Source organism: Eubalaena glacialis, chromosome 17 (assembly GCF_028564815.1).
Source record: "Eubalaena glacialis isolate mEubGla1 chromosome 17, mEubGla1.1.hap2.+ XY, whole genome shotgun sequence".
Lineage (NCBI taxonomy): Eukaryota > Metazoa > Chordata > Mammalia > Artiodactyla > Balaenidae > Eubalaena > Eubalaena glacialis.
The window spans coordinates 68,001,202-68,026,907 of record NC_083732.1 but is presented as its reverse complement, the minus strand read 5'-3'; the positions used below and the strand labels follow the sequence as shown (position 1 = coordinate 68,026,907).

Here is a 25,706-nt window from a genome sequence, read left to right as displayed (position 1 = left end):
TCATCCTGTTCTCGGGCACCTCGGGAGCCAGCCCGTGAGGTCCTTTCACGTCGGGTTGGGTCTCAGCGTGAACTTGTCGCGGCCGTGCTGGCTCTGGCACCAGAGCAGCCAGAGCAGACGGACGTCGGCGATGCCACGGGTCTCCATCACCGCCTCCTGCGCCATCAGGCTCTTCACCACCAGGCTGACCCACGAGAACGGCAGCTCAGAGGGCGTGGCCATCAGCTGGTGCCGCTGCGGGCCCCGCGTGAAGGTCACGTGCTCCAGCGAGCGCGGAGCGAGGAGAGCGAGGAGGGCGAGGGCGTCTCACTGTAGATACAGGGGAGCACGCCTGGCTTGCGCGCTAGCAGGGTGCTGGGTGCCCTCCCCCAGCGTGCTGCAGGAGCGGAAGGGCGGCTCCGTGGCCCCGAAGTCGAAAGGACTCCCAGCCCTGGCGCCAGGCCGGCGGCCGCCAGGTAAGCCGCGTCCTGCAGCCCCTCCTCAGGGCCTGGCAGCGGGAGTTGAAGAGAGCGTCGCTGGTCAGCTCACCCAGCGGCTCCGGTTCTCCGGAATTCAGGGACAGGGTCGGGCCCCTCCGGTCACACACCCGCAGGACCAGGTAATCCTGAGCTCCTTAGGGTTCTGGTTGAAGCGCTGCAAGATGGCCAGGAGCTCGGTGTACGTGTGGTAGCGGTCCCTTGGTCCATTTGGGTGGGCGCCAGCGCTCTCGCAGTCAAGGCCGCAGCCACGCCGGGCAGGGAACCTCAGGGAAGCAGGGAGGAGCCCTGCCACGGGAGCAAGAGGGATGGCGGGCCCTTCGACTCCCGAGGAGCCACCAGCATGGGTGGTGGGCACCTCCTCAGTTTGAAGATATACCCAACCCTCACTCTCTCCACCGTCCAACCTCTTTAATTTTTATTTTGTTGCCTGTGCTTTTGGTGTCATATCTAAGAACCGTTGCCTAATCCAAATCTCAAAGATTTATACCTGTTTTTATCCTACGAGTTTTAGAGTTTTAGTCTTTATATTTAGGTATTTCAATTTTTAAGTTAATTTTTGTATATGGTATGACATAGTGGTCCAACTTCATTCTTTTCATCCAGTTGTCTCAGCACCATTCATTGCAGAGAATACTTTCCCCCATTGAATTTTCTTGGTACCTTTGTTGAGAATAAATTGACCATAAATGGGTCTATTTGTCAAAATTCGATTCCATTGTTCAGTTTGTCTTATCCGCTTGCCAGCACCAGTCTTGAGAATGGGAAGTGAGAGTCCTTTAACTTTGTTCTTCTTTTTCAAGATTATTTTGCCTTTGCTTAGTCATTTTCATTTCTATGGGAATATTAGGGTAAGTTTGTTACTTTCTGTAGAAAAGCGTGGCTGAAATTTTGATAGAGAGTCCATTGAACTGGTGGATAATTTGAGAAGAATTGCTGTCTTAAAATACTGTCTTTCATGAACACAGGTGTCTTCCTTTGTATTTAGGTATTCTTTAAATTCTTTTGATGAAGTTTTGTAGTTTTTAGTGTACAAGTCTTGTACTTATTTGTTAATTTTATTTCTAAGAATGTCATTCTTTTCATGCTATTGTAAATGAAATTGCATTCTTAATTTCATTTTTGGCTGGTTTATTGCTAGTGTAAAGAATGCAGTTGATTTTTGTATGTTGATCTTGTATCCTGCAATCTCGCTGAACTAGTTTCATTAACTCTAATAGCTTTTTTTAGTGAATTAGGATTTTCTGCATGCAAGATGATGCCATCCTTAAAAACTTTTCTTGCCTAACTTCCCTGGCTAGAACCTTTAGTATTATGTTGAATAGGCATCTTTGTCTTGTTCCTGATCTTAGAGTGAAAGTAATCACTGTTTCACTGTTAAATATAATGTTAGCTGTGGGTTTTTCATAGATGCCCTTTATCACGTTGAGGAAGTTGCCTTCTATTACTCTTGGGTGTCTTTATCCTAGATGATAATAATATTGGATTTTGTCAAATGCTTTTTCTACATGTATGGAGATGATTTTTTTTTTTGGTCTTTTATTCTATTAATTTGGTGTATTCCTTTGATTGATTTTTATGTGTTGAACCAACTATGCATTCCTGGGATAAATCCTTTTTAATGTTGCTGGATTCAGTTTGCCACTATTTTGTTGATACTTTTTGCATCTATATTCATAAGGTATGTTGATTTATAGTTTTCTTTTTTAGTGATTTCTTTGTCTGGTTTTGGCATCAGGGTAATACTGGCCTCAGGTAATGACTCGAGAAGTGTTCCTTTCCTCCTATTTTTTGGAAAAATTTGTGAGGGATTGTTAATAATTCTGCTGTAAACATTTGGTAGTATTCACCAGCAAAATCGTCTTGGCCCTGGGCTTTTCTTTTTGGGAATTTTTTGATTACTAATTCAATCCTTTTACTTCTTTTAGCTCTATTAGACTTTTTCTTTTGAGTCAATTTTGATAGTTTGTGTCTTTCTAGGCCTTTATTTTATCTAGGTTATCTAATTTGTTGGCACACAATTATTCACAGAATTTCCTTGTAATTCTTTTAATTTTGTAAGATTGGTAGTGATGTCCTTTCTTTCTTGATTTTAGTAGTTTTAGTGTTACTTTTTTCTTTAGTCAGTCTAGCTAAAATTTTGTTAGTTTTGTGGATCTTTTCAAAGATCCAACTTTTGTTTTATTGATTTTTCTCTATTCTTTTTAATTTTTGGTTTCATTTATTTCCACTCTATTCTTTATTATTATTATTATCATCATCATTATTATTATTATTTTCCTTTTACTAAGTTCGGGTTAGTTGGCTTTATTGTTTTATATTTTTAAGGTGGAAGTTTAGGTTATTAATTTGAGGTCTTTCTTCTTTTTAAATATAGGTATTTATAGTTGTAAATTTCACTTTAATCACTGCTTTATCTGCATCCCATAAATTTAAGTATGTTTTGTTCTCACTTTTATTAATCTCTTTCTAATCTCCCTTGTGATTTGTTTTTATTTGATCCGTTGGTTATTTAGTTTTGTAATGTTTAATTTCCGCATATATGTGAATTTCCCAAAATTGCTTCTGTTATTTATTTTTACTTTTATTCCACTGGGGTCTAAGAACATATTGTATGATTTTAGTACTCCTAAATTTACTGAGACTTGTTTTATGGCCTAACATATGGTCTGTCATGGAGAATGTTCCATGTGCAGTTGATAAGAATGTATTTTGCTGTTGTTGCATCGAGTGTTCTATAGATGTCTGTAAGACCACCCAGAATGGTGGTCACCTCTGGAGGGGAGGAAGGAAAATATGATTGGGGTGGGTTCACAGGGAACTAAGGGGGTTGTAATGCTGGATATCTCAAGTCTTTGGTGAGTACATGAGCATTTTATTATTTCTCTGTAAGATGTATGTATATATTTTTATTCATGCTTCAATACACAGATTTTACTGTAAAATATATCCAGCTAGCCATGAGACTATATTGTGTCAGTCCCATGTTCTGCTTACAGAGAATACGGCTTAAGGATCAGGATAGGCTGCAGTCGTTCTGGATTTTCAAGGGTGTCAGGAAGAAAAATAAATGTTTGCAATGAGCACAGAAGTGGCTTTTGCACCTGCTTTCTCACAGCTAAATGAGATGGTGTTTTAAAAAGTTAGCTTTAAGAAAAGAAGGGCATGTTAAAGGAGATACTCAGTGAATTCTTGCAGTAGGATTAGAATCTGAGCAGACCTTACTGTCCCCAGGAGGATTTGGTGTCAGGTAGCATATATAAGGCTGTGTCACTCTACAAGTCCCTCTGCAGGTGCAGAATGATAACCAATGTTTGGTGTTAGAATTTTGTATTTAGATTAGTGACCCCACTTTCCAAGTGTCTACACACAAGTGGCATGGACACATGACAGGTTTAGAGAATGATTTCAGAAGCAACCGAAACATTATAGACAGAGGCAAGACATGTTTGCAGTGTGGCCAAGAGAGTATGGACTTTTACATCCTGGGCCAATCAAGAACTTGATCCTGAGAAAATTGATATCATAAGGAAAGATGATTTCCTGAAGTGACTTTTGCAGGGTGAAAAGAATTGAAATAACATAGGACATTAAATGAAAATTTCTGAATACATATCTATATGGGCCAGAGATGCCTTTGCATGTCGTTTCTAGGAGCAGTCTCCACTCACAGTTCTTTTCACTGCCATGATCAAAGGAAAGATCCTTTGACAAGCCAAGAAAAGTTTGATGCAGACACAGCTTAAGAAATGTTAATGAGTTACTGGACATGCAGATGTGAAAATAAAGGCTACAGTTGGGCGTCAGCACAGAGCTGGAAATTTTGCTTACAAATTACACAGACAGAAAAAAATTCTCTGTGAAAGAATTGTGAATCAGGAAAAGAGAGTAACTAATATGGAGGTTGGTTTCTAATTACGGCGCCACAAATTAAACAAGAAATCTTTATTTACAGCAATGTCTAGGGCAAGTCAGTCAACTCTATTGGAGGGAAAGTTTGGCAAAATTAATGCTAAATGACAAATTTTAAGTATTATATTGTATTAACATTTAAATGAGGATTTTTCCAGGTTTCTGGGGGAAAGCACAGACAAATCACATGAAAACATTTTATGTACTCAGCACTATAGTAAGTAGTGTGACAAACCAGATGAACGATGCAATATGTTTCCTGCCTTTATGGACTTTATATAATCTAGTTAAAGAGACACCATCAGGGTGAAATAATGAGATAAAAATATGAGGCAGAATCAAGAGTACTTGCCCTTGTGGACAGTTCTCAGCAACCTCACTCTCTGGGTCCTGGTAAAGAAGCAGGCAGTTGGAGCATCTACTTCTTGACCACTCAGGGATCCTCATTCATTCTTACTGATTCCTAATTGTGCCCCCTTTAGCTTATATGCAGAAATTGCAATGACTCCTAGCAGGGCTTTGTTATCGAGCTTTCTACAAATTAAAAACAGGAATTTAAAGGAATGAAAATTGCTTGGAGCAAGAACATTGAAAATGATAAAAGGGCAACTAATAGTGAGAAAGGAAATATAAAGCCTTTCATACACATGACTTTGAGAGCAGAACCAGCTGAGAACATTTAACAAAGGAGCAAGCAAGCCTTCCCCTCCCAGGCCTCCATCTGACTGTGATGTTGCGCAGTGTGATGGCTGATAGCCATGTGCTGACTTCATCATTAACAATGTGTATATATTTGGTTAAGCCAGAAATTGTGTAATACATTTGGGAAATCATTCCATCAAAAATTAGTTCAAACACAACCTTTTGGTGTACAAAGGGAATAAGCCTCAGTTCTCAGGGCAAATCACGGTGGACTACCTCATTACCCAACCATCCTGGATAGATGAGGCATTACTCTGTATTACTGAGTCTGCCATTGTATGGTGTAGAACATATTTTCTATATTATTATAAAATAAAATTATAATATTAGTTTTGCAATATCACAACTTTTATAGTGGTTCCTAAGGCAGCAGGTTAGCCAAATTTCAGACACTGTAACAGAAGGATCTTCTGGATCAAATGGCTTATTAAATAGATAAACTCAAATGAAAATAAGAATATATTTCAAGTAGGTCTTCTGTTTTGATATTTGCATGTGTAGTTTTTCAGTGTTCTGGGGTAGTGTGCAGCACAGTAAAAGGCAATGGTAATGAATATCACTACGCACACATATTTGTATTATAAAAGGAAAACTGTGCACCTAGATTTGTGATCAGAACAGAATCTGAGGGATGTGTATCATGATGGCAACACTGATTTTGGAAAAACAAAAAAAGATGGAAGGAACAGTAACCCAGGCTTAAGCAACAGCAGATTTTTCTTTTTTTGATTATTCATTTATTTTGTGGGATTTCAACAGTGAAAGAGACCCGAGGAGCCATAAAATCAATCCCTCAAATTGAAGTTGAAAAAAGTGAATCAGGGGGCTTCCCTGGTGGCGCAGTGGTTGAGAATCTGCCTGCCGGTGCAGGGGACATGGGTTCGGGCCCTGGTCTGGGAGGATCCCACATGCCGCGGAGCGACTGGGCCCGTGAGCCACAGCTGCTGAGCCTGCGAGTCTGGAGCCTGTGCTCCGCAACAAGAGAGGCCGCGATAGTGAGAGGCCCGCGCACCGCGATGAAGAGTGGCCCCCACTTGCCGCAACTAGAGAGAGCCCTCGCACAGGAGCGAAGACCCAACACAGCCAAAAATAAATAAATAAATAAATTAATTAATTAAAAAAAAAAAGTGAATCATCTCTTGCACCCACCGGTTGGTAGTAATTAACTTGAGAGCATCTCAGTTACTCTTCTATTAAGCAATTCTAGGGAATCAAATTTATTTTAGTTTACTTATTGGATTCATCCTAAGCACTCAAGGTGCTTTTGAAGGATATGATGCAAATTGTTAGCATCATTTAACATTTATTGAATTATAGCATCACATGCCTTAGAGCAGACACTAGACTTAATGAGAAGAGCAAGACATTTCCACTTTATAGAGAGAGTAACCAAGACAGGTGGGTAGGGGAAAGACTTGCTCAAAGTCAGACAGAAAATACTGAAGGGAGATTAGGTAGGACCCAGTTAGGTAATCCTTGGTAGATTGTCGTTTTCACTTGTACATAAGCTGAATTTGCTGGGGAAATATATATCAGGAAGAAATAAAATGTATTGAGAAAAAGAAGAGTTAATTTTTGAACTCTGGAATGGTAGTTGGGATGCTTAAGCATAAACACTTGGAGGGGTGGTGGTTAAACTCCTGTATTTACTTAGCTATCATGCTGTTTGCATTTCTCAATCCATCTCTGCCAATTGGTATCTGTCACTAGCCAACTAGAGAAGGGAGAGACAGGAAAGGGAAATATTAAGCCCAGATTATCTTTTAGAAGTGTATAAATTAATGGATATGATAGATTTTTTCAATGTGGAAACTCAAAGTTCTGTGCCTAGTTCTGTATTTTGGTTGTGTCAGTAAACCCAGAGCCAGTGGGTTTATTTACAATCTTCTTTCCTGATTGGCATGAATAAAAGGGAATCCTAGATCACAGAGGATTTTAGTCTCCCAGTTGGGATGCTCCACACCCCTAACACACATAGACAGAGATGACTCTGAGCTCTTTCTATGCTGTTTCCATGGTCATGGCTGCCCACTGCTCTGTTCCAACCCAAACTCTGCTGTGATTTTAACCCTATGTCTCTGGCTGAAGCAGCCTGCTTAGAGTTCTGGGTTGAGGTTTGTGTGTGTGGAGGGGCATACTTTCTTTCTTCAGACTTGGCCCTGCCAGTAAGTCTATAAATAGGATTCTAATCCTCTGCACTTCTTCCTGTGAAATTCCAACTTTGGCTGGAATTTTGATTTTAGAATTTTCTGTCCATAGAATTAAGTCTTTTTGGCCTCCTGTTCTCTACCCCCAACATCTTGTTTTATCCTTTTATTTCCAATAAAGGCATTTCTACTGAAGGAGAAAGAAAGTGGGAATAGGGAATGATGAATACTGGAGGTCGATTAATGTATTAAAACCCAAAATGATTATTTTTGATTCATGACTTCTGAAAATATATGTGATAGTTCTTCAACATTAGGGGAAAGATGAACAAAGAGCAAGAGAAAATCTTTGTTGTTTTATTGATCTTCCTTAATTATATTCTTTTATCTCAGGAATAAGCTTGCACAGAAGCTTCTGCTTGTACCTGCTGGATAGATGGATGCTTCTGAATCTACATCATTCCTATTGCTTTTGCCATTCCCCAGCCCTTGTTAAAGGCAGCCTCTTCTAATACAAACAAAATCATACAAAAAAATCTAAATTTCTCTTGGTTTCTAAATGGATAAGAATTTGTTTCTGAACTGAAAGGAGCTTTTTTTTTCTGACAAAAATCTGATCATTTCAGGATAAAACATATGACAGGTCAATATTGCTTTCCTGGTGATAGCCCGGAGTGGGGTGACCCAGCAAAAACATCCAGAGACAAATTAAAGACAAGAGTAAAAACAGTTATGTGCTGAAGCACAGGAGGGGTGGTAAACATACCAGTAGTGATTATTTATGTTCCAAGTATGATTAATATCATAACAGATTGACATGTATTTGCCTTGGAGACATGATTGGAGGAGAAAATCTGAATGTTTGGTGAATCAAGGAGACTTCATGGAAGAGACAGCTTTAGAGAAGGGTGTAAAAAGTGAGAAGGAAATAGAGGTTGGTAGTTCCAAATACAGAGGTGGTCAAGGTGAGTGTGTCTGGGAAAAACAAGTTGTTTGACTGTGGGATACATGAGAGAGTGAGAGATGAGGCCAGGAAAAAAGAGCCTTATTGTGGATGCCTGAAATGTTTATACTCGAATTGGTAGGCAATGGTTTTTAAGCATGAATGTTAATAGGTTTGAAGTTTAAGAAAATTAAATTGTGGAACAGAAAGACTGGAAGGGAAGTAGAATTAGCAATCAGGAGAATTTTGTAGTAGCGAAAGTGAGAAATCTTGAGAATCTAAGCTAAAGGAAATACTCAAATTTCATTGGCTGTGTCTTCATGAAACTAACATATCAAGTGATTGAATAAGCCATAGATCCCTTAGTAAATTTAATAAAAATCTCTGGAAATCCTCCAGAAAAATATCATATTTGCACATACTCATAAAAATGTTGCTTATAATTTCAGGGAATTGCTTATAATTTCCTGGGAACCAGAGAGCATTTAGGAACCTATGGGCTACAAGTTAAGCACCTTTGAGTCTGACTGATTTGATTGCATTTAAAAAATGAACCAATCAGTTATATAACAAATATTGTTTACAATTTTGACATAATGTAGATTGGCATTTCACACTTTTTTTTATAACTTAGTACAGAGGTTGTGGTAAAACAATTTTGGCAATTACTACATACTCTTATCATCCTCTGGAAGATGAAATTACATATCGTCATGTTAAATGTTCTACAGTAAAGAACACTGGCTTAACTCTGTTTACTCCAGTGCTTCCAGCCATTAATCCAATGGTTGTCAGAACCTGTCTTAGCAGTCTTCACCCAGAGACCCCTGCTAAACTGTTTCACAATGTTCAGAAATAAATGGAACTTAGGCTCCAAGGACATAAAGTCCCTTTGCATCTGCCTTCACCTCTCCCAACCCTCCTTCCTGTGAACCAGGAGGTAGACGTTCTGGTCTTTACTAACCAGTAGTGTGATCTTGGAAGAATTATGGCCTCAGAATTCATTTCTAGAAAAGAAGGGTGTGAATATCTATGCCCTGTATTGGTGGTTCTCAAACCCTAGCGTTCATCTGAATCATCATGAAGCCTTCTTAAAGCCCCACACCAGAGTTTCTGAGTGTGAAGGCTGGGCTGGGGCCTGAGAGTTTGCATTACTGTGGAGTTAGTTCCCAGGTGATGCCGATGCTGATAGTCAACAGACCAAACTTTGAGAACTGCTGCTCTAGCATTTTTAAGATCCTGTAAACACTTAAGACTCTTTCCCATTTAGGTCATTTCCTCTCCCTAGCTGGCGACTCACTGCCTACCTGCTCCTGTTTTGGGTCTGCAGGGCCACAAATTCTCCATGCATTATTTTGTGTGATGGTTGCTATTGGTGTTTTCTGAGCAAGACTGTATCATCATTGCTGTTGCTCTTGCCATTCCCCAGCCCTTGTCAAAGGCAGCTTGTCTAGTACAAACAAAGTCGTACAGAACATATAAATGCTTTTTAAAATTTCAAATGTGTATAGAGGGCACTAATGAAATGTGTCACTATGTTGGCTGACATGGTTTAAAGCAAACTTTTTTGGATACTACATATTTGATGAATCAAGCCAACATGTAGTTAGACTTGGTTGTACAAAGGACTTATTTACGTGGCATTTCTTTTAGGGGAACACTGCTCTGTTTAATGTGTATGTTAGTGTAGGTGCTGCTTAAACATGGAAAGGATTCCCTCTATTCAGAATGCATGGGAGCAACTTCTGCAGAGCTAGTGCTGGGACAAAATGATGACATTGATAAAATTTGACTTTGGGATCCCTTCGCTCTGTGTTCGGTCATTTAATAAATATTTACCGATCGTTGGCATATAAGGCATTAAGCTAGATGCTTTGGGGGATACAAAAATAAATCAGATCAAATCCTTGCCCGCAATGGAATTTATTACCTAGTGTAAGACTTAAGATGTGTACATTCATGAAGACAGTGAGCAGGGCTGCTGCTTTATTGGCTGGGCTCAAATGACAGCAAATCTATTACTAGTTATGTGACCTTGGACAGTTTGTGTAACCCTTTGAGCCTCAGCTTCATAATGGTAGGTAAAGTAATGCTGCATAGGATCACTTATGGCTTCATTGTAAAAACCCATATAAAATGCTTTCTACCATGTTCAGAATATATTATGTATTCAATAAACGTAGCAGTTTTAAAAACTATCATCATAAAAGTAGAGTGATAAATATAATAGATAATTTTGAATGCTTACTATGTGTTAGATATTGAACTAAGAGTTTTTCATGTATTACTTCATTAGTCCTACACCAACCCTTAATAAACTGATAGTATAGTTTTCTTCATTTTGTAGATGAGAAGCAGAACTCAGGAACCTTCAGTCATTTTCCTAAGTACTATAGCTTGTAAATGCCTGAGCTTCTATTTAAACAACAGCATTCTGGTTCCAGGGCTTGCACCCTTACCCACTATGTGTACTGCTACTTAATAAATGCTCCAAGAGGGATAAACAAGATACTTGAGGAAGTCAGAGGTAGGAGCGAAAACTTCTGTCTAGGAGGAAGTGCTACTATGATAAAGGCTTAAAATTTGAGCTAGAGCTTGAAAGATAGGGGGATTTTGGCTTTGCACATTCTCACCTACCCTGTTCTTATTCAACCTGTTTATTTATTGCATAAATATTTACCCAACACTTCTTTTGCACCAGGCATTGTGATGGGTGCTAGAGATGCAGCAGGAAGTAAGAAGGGCACAGCATCACTGGTTCAGTATCCATGCCTTCATGCAACTTGTGATCCGGAGCTGGAGGTGGCAACCCAACAGGCACTTAATGAGTAATTATGAGGGAGAAGTTTAGACTGCTGTTTAATTCAGGAACTATGAGCTGAGGGCTTACTCCATCCAGGGCTGTGCTGCATGCCACGGGGGACACAAAAGTGAAGATGTGGTTCTGTTCTGCTCAGTAGTTAGACTCCCCGGGAAAAACTTTGTTTTCTTCTTCATGTTTCTTGCTGCTGTATATAGTCTGTCCTGCAGTGGAAATCTCTGATTTGAAATCCATTCATTCATAGTTATTTGTGATATCTTAATTTTTTTAAAATGAATAAATTTATTTATTTATTTATTTATTTATTTATTTATTTATTTTCGGCTGTGTTGGGTCTTCGTTGCTGCAAACGGGCTTTCTCTAGTTGCGGCGAGCGGGGGCTACTCTTCGTTGTGGTGCACGGGCTTCTCATTGCAGTGGCTTCTCTTGTTGCGGAGGCTTCTCGTTGTGGAGCACGGGCTCTAGGCGCGCGGGCTTCAGTAGTTGTGACACGTGAGCTCAGTAGTTGTGGCTCGCGGGCTCTAGAGCGCAGGCTCAGTAGCTGTGGTGCACGGGCTGAGTTGCTCCACGGCATGTGGGATCTTCCCGGACTAGGGATTGAACCCGTGTCCCCTGCATTGGCAGGTGGATTCTTAACCACTGTGCCACCAGGGAAGCCTGATCTCTTAATTGTTAAAAAATTTTTATTTTAATTTAATTTTATAGTGGAGTCTAGTGGATTTACAATGTTGTGTTAGTTTCAGGTGCACAGCAAAGGGATTCAGTTATAATATACATATATCCTTTCTTTTTCAGATTCTTTTCCCATATAGGTTATTATAGATTATTGAGTAGCGTTACCTATGATATACAGTAGGTCCTTGTTTTTTATTTTATATATAGTAGTATGTGTATGTTAATCCCAAACTCCTAATTTATGTGATCTCTTAATTTTTAAATAAACTAATGTGATTGGATAACATTTTTAAACTATTGACCCATTTCTGCCCCTCCCTCACTTTTATTTTTTATCCCTCTCTTCTGCCACATACCTCCATTCTTGCAGCTAAAGTTTGGTCCACACATTGCCTAAGGAGAAGGATATTACACGGCAGAAAATTGAGGGAAGGGTCAGTCTTTCTGGCTCTAGTTTCTAAAAGCCTGTGCCCTGAAAGGAAGGAATAAGACTCCTGACATAACCCACTCCAGTTGGAAAAGGCTTCCTGGGCAGGGAATGCCTTTAGCAATGTTGGGAAATGACTGTGATTAAATTTCTTCCACCTCAGCTGTGAATGAGGAATTGAAAAAAAATTCAGTTAAATTATAGAAAAATAATTGGAATCCACTGCACTGATTCATGCTAAGATTTATAATCCTTTCCAGTTAATTTTGGATTTCAGTGGGGACTTTTAATATCATATTCACTCATTCAACAAATATTTACCGAGCATCTCTCTACCATGTGCCAGGGAAGTCAGAGGCTAGTATTAGAGTGTGGAGTAAGAATAGACACAGTTCTTGCTGAATATTACCTCCAGGCAGAAAGTCATTAATCAACTAATTACACAAATAGATGCAAAATTACAAGTGTGGAAATTGCCACTGAGGAAAAAGATACAGGGAGTATTCACAAGGGGGTCTGACCTCTTCTGGGGGGATCTGAGAAGTCTCTCTGGGAAGTGACATTTTAATTGAGACCTGGAAATGAACAGGAGCTAATTAGGTAAAGAGGAGAGGAGAGAGTCAGTGTTCCTGGCAGACAGGATTTCAACCCCTTCGTGTGGTGGCAGAGCCACTAGAAAAAAATCTTTATTGGAGGGAAGAGAGAGAGAGACTGTTGATCACAAAATGAGGGCAGCTACTGACATGAAGTGCTTTCCTGAGTGTGAAGGCATATTCTGTGCATGGGGGCTGCTTGTGTGTGTCTCCCATTATCTTTGTGCATGTCTCCCTGAAGCCTCAAAGCTCAGAGTGTCGAAGGCTAAACTCTTCATCTTTCCCCAAATCTGCCCCTGCTCCTGCGCGTCCCATCTTGACAAATGATGGCTCTGTCTTTGCATTTTGTATAAGCCAGAACCCTCAACATCATCCTTTCCTCATCCTTCTTCTTCATCCCCTGTGTCTGATCAATCTCCAGGTTCCGTCAATTCTGTCTCATTAATTTCTCTCACAACTAATTCACCTCACTCCACTCCCACTGCCTTAGTGGGGGTCAGCACCCTTCCCGCCGGGCTCTGTGCATACTGAGCTACTTTACATTCTTTGAGGAAGCTGCACCTTTCCCTGTCTCCAGGTTTTTATGCATATCTTTCCTCTGTCCAGAATCCTCCTTCCCTCCTCCTCCCTGTCTTCAACTAAGGAGCTCCTGTTCATCCTCCGGTATGCCTGTCCTTTGACAAACCCTCCCTGGCCATCAGCCACAACCGCTATGGAGATGAGGTTGGCTTTTCCTCCTTCTTGTTAGGGATAACAAGTACTAAGTACCTTGTGCTTATCCCTATCAACTACCTGTTTATTCATCTATCTAGACCTGGCTATCCAACATGGTGGTCGCTAATTACCCGTGGTATGAAACACTTGAAATGTAGCTAGGATGAATTGAGATACACCATGTGTGTAAAATACCATATTTTAAAGACATAGTACAAAAAATGCGAAATATTTACTAATTTTTAACGCTGGTTGCATGCTGAAATGATAATATGTTGGATATATCAAGTCAAATAAATACATTAGTAAAGTGAAATTCACCTGATGCTTTTTACTTTTTAAAACATGCCTAGTAGAAAATTTAAAAGTATATATATATGACTCACATTTGTGCCTTGCATCTTTTTCCTATTGGATGGTACTGGTCTAGAGGCTATAAACAACTAGAGCAGGGGTCAGCAGACTATGGCCCATGGGCCAAATCTGGTCTGCCACCTGTTTTTGTCAATAAAGTTTTATTGAAACACAGCCAGATTCATTCACTTACATATTTTCAATGGCTCTTTCCCACTTATGATAGGAACTATATGGCCCACAAGCCTAAAATATTTACTCTTGGCCCTTTTCAGGAAAAGTTTGCTGACCTCTGTTCTAGAAGGCTGATACTGTATTTTATTCATCATTGTATCTCAAATCATTGCACAATACCTGGCACTCAATAAATGTCTGCTGAGTAAATAAATGTCTAACCAGTAGATGTTTGTTGAATGAATACAAGTTTGAGAATTATATTGGCAGGATCATCACTAGCATCATTTTATAACCCACAGCTGTGGTGACCATATGACTAAAACTAAAAATTGAAATATGACTTGATAAGTAGTTATGTAACTGGACAGAAGTCATATACAGTATTTAAAATTGGAACACCCTGTAAAAGCCCAGAATACATGGTCCCCACTTCCATCATCATGAAATATCTTGATTTTGGAGTAGACAGAGATATTTTAATTATGCCTGAAATAGGATGGAGTGTTGTATAAGTGAGAAAGAGAACTGTCTCAAAGGTTGGATATTTGGGATTAAGGGTTTAGGTCATAACTACCTTTACTGTGCCATGTGTGCTCTGTTGATATTGTAGAAAGGAATCTGAAAACTAGAGGGCAGAGTGATGATGGAGGCTAAAGACCAACAAAGAAGAGACTCCCGGGAAGGCAATATTTCAGTCTTTTTGCAAGAGATCCTGATCTTCCAGAAAGGATTCCTACATTCAACTTTCCTGTAGGTTCCTCTCATACAGGCTTCCTACAGGCAGTTTTTGCCTGGAAATGTAAAGCAGTAAATCACATGGAAATCTGAATTGGTTTGCGTACATGGGAATTAATTCTTATATCTTAAAAATGGCGCTGAGAATGAGTGTTGGAAGAGAGTTAAGTACATCTTCACACTTTGATCCAAATATACGCCTGTCATTTACTCTCTGCTCACAAATCTACAGCTGTTAGAAGGCACAAAATCATTTTCTTTTGCTTTTCTCTGTCAAATTGTTGATGAAAATGATTTTACAAAATTGAAACATCCAGAGTTACCATAGATGAGAATCAAATTTCAGGTCTTGGTTATGCAACATAATCTCGTCTCATAAGAACCAGTCATTTTTAAAAAATCATAACATTTCTCAGTGTTGAATTGAATCTTTTCTTTTTGAGTAATTAAAGTTGTAAAAGCAACTTGATATATTCATTGGAGCAGGTAGATTCCACAGGGCTTTTCTGAAGGGAGGCAGAGAGTTTTCTTTTATTAGAGCATATTTGGGAAGCAAACAAAAGAAGAATGAGAATAATATTCATTAGTAACATATGTGATCAGTATAGAAAGAGAATATTAAATATTTGATAATTTTTACTTTAGCTGGTTCAGAGAAATGAGGGATTATAAAGTTGATAAGATCATAGAGCTGAATCTGTCCATCCATCCATCCATCCACCCACCCACCCACTCATTTATCAATCTACCAGCAGTTGCTTATTGAATTTATTGAATTACATTTATTAAAGTAGTATTTGTCCAGCTCTGTAGTAGGTGTTATGGGAGATACAAGGGAAACAAAAGACAATTCTGTGAATCTAAGGAGATTCATAGAATGCTAGGTGTGAAGATGACATTATTGTAATTCAACACTGTCTCTTTCGCATTAAGAAACAATTGTTAGGTGATTTGTGTAATGTAATACTCAAAGAATTGTATGGTGAGCCACAGAACCCTAGTTCCTAGTCTAATAATTTTTCTACTGATACCGGTTGGGTAAGTCAGATATATATATCTACCTAAAAGGCTAGAGAGTAAATAATTCCAGGTCATCATGTAAGCAAGTGTGGGATCACTGGATGAGTCTGATCTATGGGGCTTTGGAGAATATCCAACATTGATCAAGGTGAAAGGAAGGTTGAAAGGTGGAGTGGGGTGTGGAGCTGGACTTAAAGGAAATACAGAGCTTGGAATCATAAACGGTAGAGAGAAGACATTCCAGAAGACAAACAAAAGAGACAAATGCAAGGGGACAGGAACTAAGCAGAATAGAAGGGAAAGAGAAACAACTAGGTTAGACAAGAGTCGACAAAAGTGGTGGAGGTGGCTTGGTGTGGAGCAGAGGCCACCGTGGAGAAGCTGGTGGGATGAGGTTGGGTCAGTGAGGTGAGAGCATAGATGTTAGAAGGTTGAATGCCTTCTGGAGAAAATTTTTTCTATTAGTAAGAGGCTAAAGTGTAAGCCAGGTTTTGGGAAGATTTATACACTGCACTCCCACTCTAAAGAAAGACAGAGTATTCCTCAAGGGCGCAGCAAGAAACCCAAAAGGAAAGAAAATCATTCTGGCAAATTAAATAAATATGGCAGTAAGTGTATCATGTTTCCTTTTTCATATCTTTATATTGCATACCACTTCCTGATGTTTGATCAAAATTTACTAGTTTGGTGGGAAAATCTAAAAGAGAATATTTGAGAAAACCCACAAGAAACTAATAACATTAAGGATATGCACACATTTATTTTCAGAAATAGTCAATTTGTACTCCACTGGGGTTGGATTTTTTTAAGGTTTCGATATACTGCTCAAATTATGGTTTAGGTAGGATGAAATGCATCCTTAAACATTACATTTTCACAGTAATATCTACATATCACTCAGAACACCATCACTGGCAGATAGTAAATATTTTATATCTTATTGAAAAATAATATTTTTTCTTATAAAGCATTGGAATCATATTCTTTTTAGGCTCTTCCCAAAAGTTTCCCTTGAAAAGCTTAAAAAATAATCCTGCCTAAATCTTCATCATACAAATTTGCCAGTGAATTTTTAGGGCAGGAGTTTTTGGTTTGGATTTTAACTGCCATGGATTTGGCATACCAGATTCTGTTCTGTGTCATCACTGTGCGTTGCCACTGCATGTACATGTGGAATTGGTATGGAAAAACAATCTATAGCTCTTTACTTCTTTTTCTTTGTTGTTTCTTATAATGTGAGTAGAAAATTTATATCTACATAAATAATGCCAACCATCAGCTATTTATCCAACTCTTTTTATAAGTTTGCAAAAGATGACCAGTGGTCAGGCTCTTTCAACTGCACAACAGTTGCTGCCTTTATCTGCATAAATAACTTGCCTTTCAGTGAAGTGGAATGATAGGAACAGAGGAAAAACATGGGCATTCATTGCCTGTTGTTACTGAGAAAGTGAAGTTGGAGAGTATAAGCATGAATGTGATTTACCCTTTATCTCCTGAAGGCTTGGCTTGAGTAATTGGCTACCTTAATACTTCCTTAAACATTGTTCCTTGTTCTTTATCAAGGATTTGATAATCTAATGAGGGAAACAGACATGAGTAGACAACTTGTATAATGGAAGGAGTGCTATAAAGTGGACTAAACAAAGCACTATGAACATGTGAGATTTGCCCCCTTTTCCAAGTTGATAGAGAAGATTGACTACTCATTTTAGTTTCTGATGCATACTCTTCTGAAAATAAGCATATTTTTAGACCGTGACATGAGGTTACTATCATTCTCCTCATCTTCAAATAAGGGCAGGACACTCTGAATAGATATTATGGATGGTAGTAAGATGTTTCTATGCTCATCCTCAATGTGGCTAAGGGTGTGGGAAAGTGGGCCTCATACTTTTTTGGCAGTAGGGTGTATCAGAGGATATCAGTTGACTTTCTCTGGAAGCAGTTGGGTAATATGCTTCGTGAAGGTGCTGTGTATCTTGATTACTACTCAATCCGTAATGCCTAAAATTCAACTTGAATAAATGGATAAATTAATAAATCCTAAAATATTTAAAATTTTGCATATGTTTTGATGCCCAAATTTTAATTATAAGAATTAAAAATCATATGAATCTACTATTAAGATTTAGCTAAAAGAATATACATTATATTGTTATTTATCATACTAAAAACTCAAAACAGCTCAGTTAAGTTTAACACTATGGGATTTAGTAAAAATTACATAACATCCCTACTATGGACTATTGCACACCCACAAGTGATAATGTTGCAAAGTATGTATATAAATGATACAGAAGAATGCATGAGACTTTTTATAAGTAGGTCATAAAACAGTGCATAGAGTATTACTCCATTGTTATAAGATGATAAACTAAGAATTTTTAAAAGGATGTCAAAGAAAGGAGTTTACCGGAGGCTTAGGTACTGCCTTATAAACTCCAAAATTTTAGTGGCTTGAAACAATACTATGTAGCCAATTGGCTTTTGTGAATCAGCAGGGAAGCTCTGCTTATCATAGCTGCTCAGGTTCCCAAAATGAAGCAAGCATCACAATCAGTGCTGATCACTGTGCCATATGGAAAAGACCTCTGGAAGGTTTCACACTAGGAAATAAATGCTATAACATGGAAGTAAAAGATGACAGTTCTGCTCACAACTCATTGGCCAGATCTAGTCACATGTCCCACCCACCCAAAAGGGAGCAAGGAATTATAATCCTCCCATGTAATTGGGGTGAGAGAATTAGAAATGTTTGGTGAGCAGCACTAAGGATACCACTTATGGTATCAATATTCAGCTCACTTTGTCTGTCTCTGAGGAGACAATCCAAAAGTCCTATCCAATCAGGGCATCAGAGTCCAAGCTTGTGATGTCTGGGTGGTGCCTGATGGTCTGGATATGGCTCCTTTTGATCTTCAAACCAACTGAAAAAATAGATTATCTCTTCCCCGAAACACATAGTACAGAATGGTAGAATAGTGGCAGGGTGTCTACAGCACTCCCATTTGGAAAGGGGAAGTCGCTGGTCCATATCAATCCTGAAATCTAACTGCAGGTCCCAATCCCCTGGAGATAAGGAATGCTTCATGACTAGGTTCTGACTGGGCTCCTGGGAAAGGGTTTTCCAATCCATTGTTCCATGTAGCCCTTGGATCTGCCCTTTAGAGGTCTTTCTTTTTCTATTATTTGCCTTTGCTCCATCTGAAAAGTGCACTACAGAATGTGCCCCCCTTCAAGGATGAGAAGCTTAGCCTGAAAATGCTCTCAGAAGCTCACAAGCCCAACTGTTGTTAAAGTTTCTGTCTTTAGACTACAAAAAACTGTCACAAACATTTTTGGAAGGCTCATAGTTTTCTTTGGCTGTACAACTTTCTAAAATATTTAATCAACTTTTTTTTTTTTTATAGTTGATTCTGGTTAGTTCCTCCTGCTAATAGCCACATACACAGCTCTTTATTGAGACATCCCTCTCTCTGTTTCATCTTTACTGCAGTTATCTTAAACCAACCAAGCTTCATTGGAAGAGCCACAACTTCAGGCTCTTTTTGTTTGGGCTATTTTGTCCAAATGAAAGGCTAAGTGCCATCTTAACTCATTCAGAAGTTTAACAGTGGGTGTGAAAACCATACCCTTGATTTATTCTTTGACACAAGGCTGTGTTTTAATCTTCTAGTCTTTCACCAATTGCTGATAAGAAACAATTGCCTCTTCTGCTTTCCAAATTCTCTGGACCATCTCTGTTACCTTCCATACTTGCTTACAAATCATTTAATTGTGTCCTTAGCTCATTCTTTTTATTGTAGTACCTTTTCAAAGGCGGCCAACAACAGTCGACATCTGCTAGAAAAGTTGTTTCCCAATCACTTCCTGTAAAGCTACAAGTTCACAAAGTTTATCACCTTCCTTTCAAATTACCACGGGTGACATTTTCACAAAATAGATGCTCTGTGCATAAATTTTTATCTTTCTAGCTGCAAACTAAAGACTCTTTGTTGCCTGTCACCTGACCACTCATCCTATGCCACGTACCTTAGTTTTCTGATATGCTATTACTCCAATTCTAGGCACTTATTTTGTATTGACCAGAATAAGAGAGATCTGGTCCTCAGTTTTGTAGGTCCCTGAAATTTTATTGTCATCAAATGATTTTGTCCTATTTTGAATGGAAAACACATTCAAATTGGTAAAAGATGATGGGTAAAAGTGTTGATTTGTTAATTTAAAATTGAAAGTCTATTTAAGTAGCTAAAATATCTGTGTTCTCTAACCACAACATATTATTCTGAGTCAAGAAATTCTAGAAACCATTACTTTAATCTGAATGTTTCTTGGTTACTGAGTGTTAATGGATTGCTTGATCATGAGTGGATATCATTGTGGAATAATTCATCCAGTCTCTATAGAAGCTTGACCTCCCTTGTATCACAAGAGAGCTCAGCACTTCATTGAGAGGGACACATTCAGACAGGGATCTCATCTTGTAGCTTATATTCTAGGAGGTAGAGACAATCAACAAATGGTGAACACAAAATAATACTTATGACATAATGCAAGTGCATTTTAAATAATAAACCTGGGTGATGGGATGTAGTGTAACTTGGAGGAGTGAATGGAGGAAGATATTGCAATATTTTAGCTAAAATGACCAGTGAAAATCATTCTAAGGCGGTGACATTAGAGCCAAGACTCAAATGAGGGGAAAGGGGTAATCATAGAAGATCTGATGAAAGAACATTCTATGTAGAAGGAACAGCATGTTTAAAAGGCCAGTGGTGTGAATGGGCTTAGTGTGTTGGAAGAATAGAAAGAAGGCCTGGGAATGAGGAGAATGGTGAGGAGAGAGGTATGTGGTCATGTCTGAAAGATTGGCCAGGGATGTATCATGTACAGCTTTGTTAGTCATGTTGAGGAGTTGGTGTTTTCCTCTAAGCCCAGTGGAACCACTGGAGACTTTTAAGCAATAGATCAATTTGATCTGTTTTATGCTTTAAGAAGATCACCCTGGCTGGCTGTTTGAAGAATGAACTCCGGCAAGAAACGAGTGGAAACAGCCCACTGCAGTCAAGGTGTGAGACACTGGTCACTTGGATTAGAGCTGTAGCAATGGAGATGGTGTTAAGTGGTGGGATCTTGAAAATATTTTGGAGATAAGAGTTGGCAAGATTTGCAGATAGATTGTTTGAGAAACATGAGGAAAAGTAGGAAAATGAATGTTGTTTCAAGTTTTTTGGCCCAAGAAACTTGGTGGTAGTGATATCATTAACTGTGATAAGGAAGACAGCTAGGGGCAAATCAAGAATTTTATTTTGGACATACTAAATTTGAGATGTCTATTAGACAGCTGAGAGGCGATGTCAAGTAGGCAGTGGGATATATAAAACTAGAGCCCAGGGGGTGTTAAGAACTAGGGATAGAGATTTATGAGTCATCAGTACAAAAGTGTTATTTTAAGCCATAGAAGAGGATGAGATCACCTAGAAAAGGAATTCGAACAGAAAAGAGGGTTGACGACAGAGTTAAGGGTTAGCAGAGGAGGAGGGACCAGAAATGGAAATTAAGAAGGAGCAAAGTTGAGGTTGGAGGAAAATCAGGAATGAGTGGTGTTGTGAAAACCAAGCAGAGAGATTTCTGCGAGAAGAAAGTCAAGTGCTGCAAGTTGATTAAATGCCCTAATCCAGCTTCCTGATTAATATTTCTCCCAAGCACCTATAATACCATGCCCCTCTTTCTAGCATTTGATCCTACTGGAAAGGAGGCTAATTATGGAATAGTAATTGTTTGTAGTATTATTCCCTTTTGGTCAATTATATTAAGAAGTGGGTGAAGTGGTATCTTGGTTAATGAGGAGGAGCTTGGGTCTCTGCTCCAACATTGACATCACTGGTGATAACTACTTACTCGCTGTGGAAAGGTTACTTAACTTCTCAGAGCCTTGGTTTCCACTTGTTTTCTGGGGATGACAGTACTCATATCAGAGTCTTGTTGTGGGAATTAATTAATATAATGTATACAAGGCACTAAGCTCAGTGCCTGGCAAAATGTAATTAGATCACAAATGGTAGCTTTTATTATTTTTTTCCCCAGATACTGATTGGCTAATTACATAAATGGGTCACTATTGAGTAATCCTGCGAAGATGCGCTGGTGGCGGTTTTTAGGATGATGCTGGAGAGGTAGTGTCTACATACTGTTGCAATAGGATAGAAGCCAGTCACTCAAACTATATAATTAAATGCCTCCTGCTGCTCCAGCCCCCGCTCCCATGTACGCATCCTTTTGAGTCAGGACGTGTAAAACTCAGATAAGTGATATTTTAAGAGATGGAATGATAGAAACGTACCTCTGTGCTTCTCTGCGAAGAATTATCCAGGCCTGGCGGTGTATCAAGCTGCCATTGAGCAGATAAAGTAGGGATAGGGGCCTGTGCAGAGCCGAGAGTGGGTCATGAACTTTGTTAAAATAAGCAGGCATTTCCCCACCTTCGGGCAGCTCACAAGCCTATCTTATCCTCTGAAGCCCAAGAGAGTGGGTCAGGGATATAATTGAGCAAGTGTCTCGGATTCATTTTCCAGAAAATGAGGCCATTAGCCCTAGCTGCTCTCTGAGAGGTTTTTGTTAAACATAACAATTCCTCTGAAACTGTTACAGTTCCCCTCATGGTCCCTCTGTGCCAGCCACTTTCATCTGTGGAGGCGGTGGGGTGGCAGTGGCCACCCTGGAGCCGGGTAGGCAGTCAGCGCTGGTGGAGATGGAGCAGCGCCCTTCCTCCAAACTGACACCCCCTCGCCTCTCTGAGGGCATCTCATCTCGAGTTTTGAAATAATACCTTCACCATACCCCTCCTTCAACACAAACACCTATTTTTCAGTTCAAATTGACCTGTTAAGCTAATTTTCCCTCGGGGGTGGGGGGGAGTCATCACTTTGGCTTAATTGTCAAAAAGATAGTAAGCCAGCTGTGGAGCTGGACTGCCTCGGTTTGAATCTTGATTCCATTGTTTAAGATCTCTGTGATCTTGATGAAACTGATTAATCTCTCTAATCCTGGATCCTCATCTACAAAGTGAGACTGATTACTGTTGTGTAGCCTATTGTGTAGATTAATGAATTAATTCATACAAAGGACTTACTTAGCATTATTTACTTAGTACTATTAAGTCTTTAATAAACATTGTTGGGATATTTTGTCTCTGTTATGCAGGAACACTGAGAAACTCGTTTTAAGAGGCTTCTTCGTGTTGTTATTTTCACCAGTGGTATTTTGCATATCGTTGGTGGTTTCAACATTTTATTCCACCCTCTCTGATGCTCTGAAGAAAGAGATATCATGTTGGAAGCATCTAGGAAGCTAGCTTTATGATATAGTAGAGGATAATGACACCTCCTCTAGTTTTATATTTATGAGAACAGCTAACCCATCAAACAAAATGTCAACACGGAGCTGGAGTCATTTAACTGAGTATGTTTATCTTTAAGGTGTTTTCAGCTGCATGTAATAGAAAACTGACAGAAACTTGCTTAAGTAATAAGAAAATGTATCTCACAAAGCTAAAAGTCCAGAGGTAGGATAAACTCAGCCATGTTCTGAAGGATTCACTGTTTCTGCATCTATGCCATGGCATCCTCAGAGGCTTGTCCTTCCTTTCAGACTTGTCCCTCTCTGGTCACAAAAGGGCTGGTAGAGTCCCAGGCATTACACGTCTAGAGAAAGAAGGGCCATTTTTCCTCGTGTCTTTTTCTCATAGGATCCTACTGATAACTGTAAGAAATCACTAGCTTGCAACCTTCGGAACGATTCCTATGCTTTCCATTCATACAACAGCCTCCTTAGGCATGTAGATGGTCTCAAGAGTTCAGCGTAAATAGCTCAACAGCTTACCAGCCCAGCATCCCAGGTCCTCTCTTCCCTCTGCCTCTACCCTTTCCCACATGGGCAATTGCACATTTTAAAGTCTATTACTTGTAGAACCTCATTCCTGGTTCCAAGTGTTTTTATCAGTTTGGGTTATCTGTCGCAAGCAGCAGAAAACAACTCTGGCTGATTTAGGCAGGAGGTAAATTTACTTAAAATGTACTAAATAGTTCCAGAATGATCCTGAATTTTCTTCCGCTATAAAGGACATCATGGAGACACTTGGCAAATTCTGAATAAAGTCTGCAAATTAGATAATAGTATTGTATTTGTATTCATTTGATGATTTTGAAAATTGTGCAGTGATTATGTAAGAGAATTTCTTTTTATTAAATACACAATGACATTTTAGGGAAAAGATATCATGTCTACATAGGGAAACTGGCTGCTGAAGGGTATTCAGGAATATTTTGAACTACTCTTGTGACTTTCGTGTAGGTTTTTATATCCAATTAAAAAATGGTCTTTTAATGATGCAAAAAGATACGAGGTAAGATTGCAGTGCTGTATCAAGTCCGGCAACTTGTTTTAATAAATCGCTAAAGACAATGAGGAAGGTATTTAATGAATAGCTCGAGAGTGGCCTAGATTGCAAGAGATTCGGACCAGAAGGCTTCAGAGCCAGTAACAATGCTCCAGATCACTCCATGGAGCTCAGCCCTTGTGGACAGAACTGCCGCCTCCATGACGTGCTGCTGGACGTCGTAGTTTGCTCTGCTGCTGTGGCTGGTGCTGGACACTCTCACCACCATCAGCACAGTGGCTGCTGCTGCTGCTCCCAGACGGTCTTTTTACCACGGCCACCACTGCCAGGGACTTGTCTCCAGGACCTTTGCGTTTTAGCTTCACTTCCAATTTCAAAGTCCGGGCTGCAGGAATCAGACTGAGAGAGCCCAAGTCATGGGCTTTTACGTAGGCACCAGTTAGGCTCGTAAAAATGAGTATCAGGAATTTTCAGTCTCTAGAGTGACACACAAGTCCTGCTTTGCCACAGAGGGAGGGATTCTTCAAGAAGGAGTGGGTTTCAGACACCACACAACCCACAAAAAAGACAGATGTCCATTGCAAGGTGGTGTTTGCAATTCTCTCTCTTAGGATGTCAAAATACATTCTGGGTGTTGTTCTGTTGAAGGGTAGGAGCAAAAGGAAATGTATTTCTTTCAACGTGGAAGGAGTAAAATACTCACAGATGTTGGGTCCTAACTCACACATACACTCATAGTGTGGGTTAATATGGAAAATTATCCTCAGTGAGATTTAACCACCTTCTGACATTACATGGAAAAGTTGGACCCTTTGTTTTCAGTTGGATTGCTTTTATTCTCAGTAGTCTTTATTCTGAACATTGATTTTGTTTTTTTCGTTCTCTCTCACACGCTTTTTAAAATTTTCCCGTCTTCTATTTCTTTTTGTAAAAATGATTGGGTTATTTTATATAAGGTTGCCATTTTTGCTTCAGAAGATATTCAGTTCCTGTCTCTCAAGAGGAAAACCCAGTCCTCAGCTCTGGTCCCGCATCTAGTGCAAAGTGGAGACTCAACATACTTTTGTTTCTCCCTCAAGCCTTGTTTTAGTGTGTGATATAAATGCAATTATATAACATAACAGAATATTGAGGTGTTACTTCTGCCTAGTAGTGTGTTAAGTGCTGTTTGTGCATTGAATAATTTTTGTGCTCCTAATATCTAATTGGAAAAGAAACATATGCTTCGCTTAAGGAAAAAACAGCAGTGTCATATAATTCTTAAGAGCATAATATTTTATTTTTATAAATGTTCCCCATAAAAACATGATTAGAGGAAAGTAAAAAGATATGAGAAATTGTACTCTAAAAGTATTTGACATCTGGTTGGAATTGTTATGTTATTTGATTGTCCAAAGTTTCTTCGGAGGGGTCGAGGGAATTTTAACGTTTCATTTGGCAGTCAGATCTGGAGATGAATTTAACTGGCCTTCAGTAGTGCTGGCCTGTTCCTGAAGAGAGAGATGATTGAGAGGGAGGGGTGGAGAGGGAGAAGAAGCCTTTACTTACACTCCTTGAGGGATGACTCAGGTGGACAGTCTGAACTATGGGACTTACTGGCAGCAAGCAT

At 39.3% G+C, this 25,706-nt stretch overlaps 1 pseudogene; it reads right to left on the bottom strand.

The window, feature by feature from the left end:
* Nucleotides 1-25,706, bottom strand: LOC133077053 (uncharacterized; annotated as a pseudogene).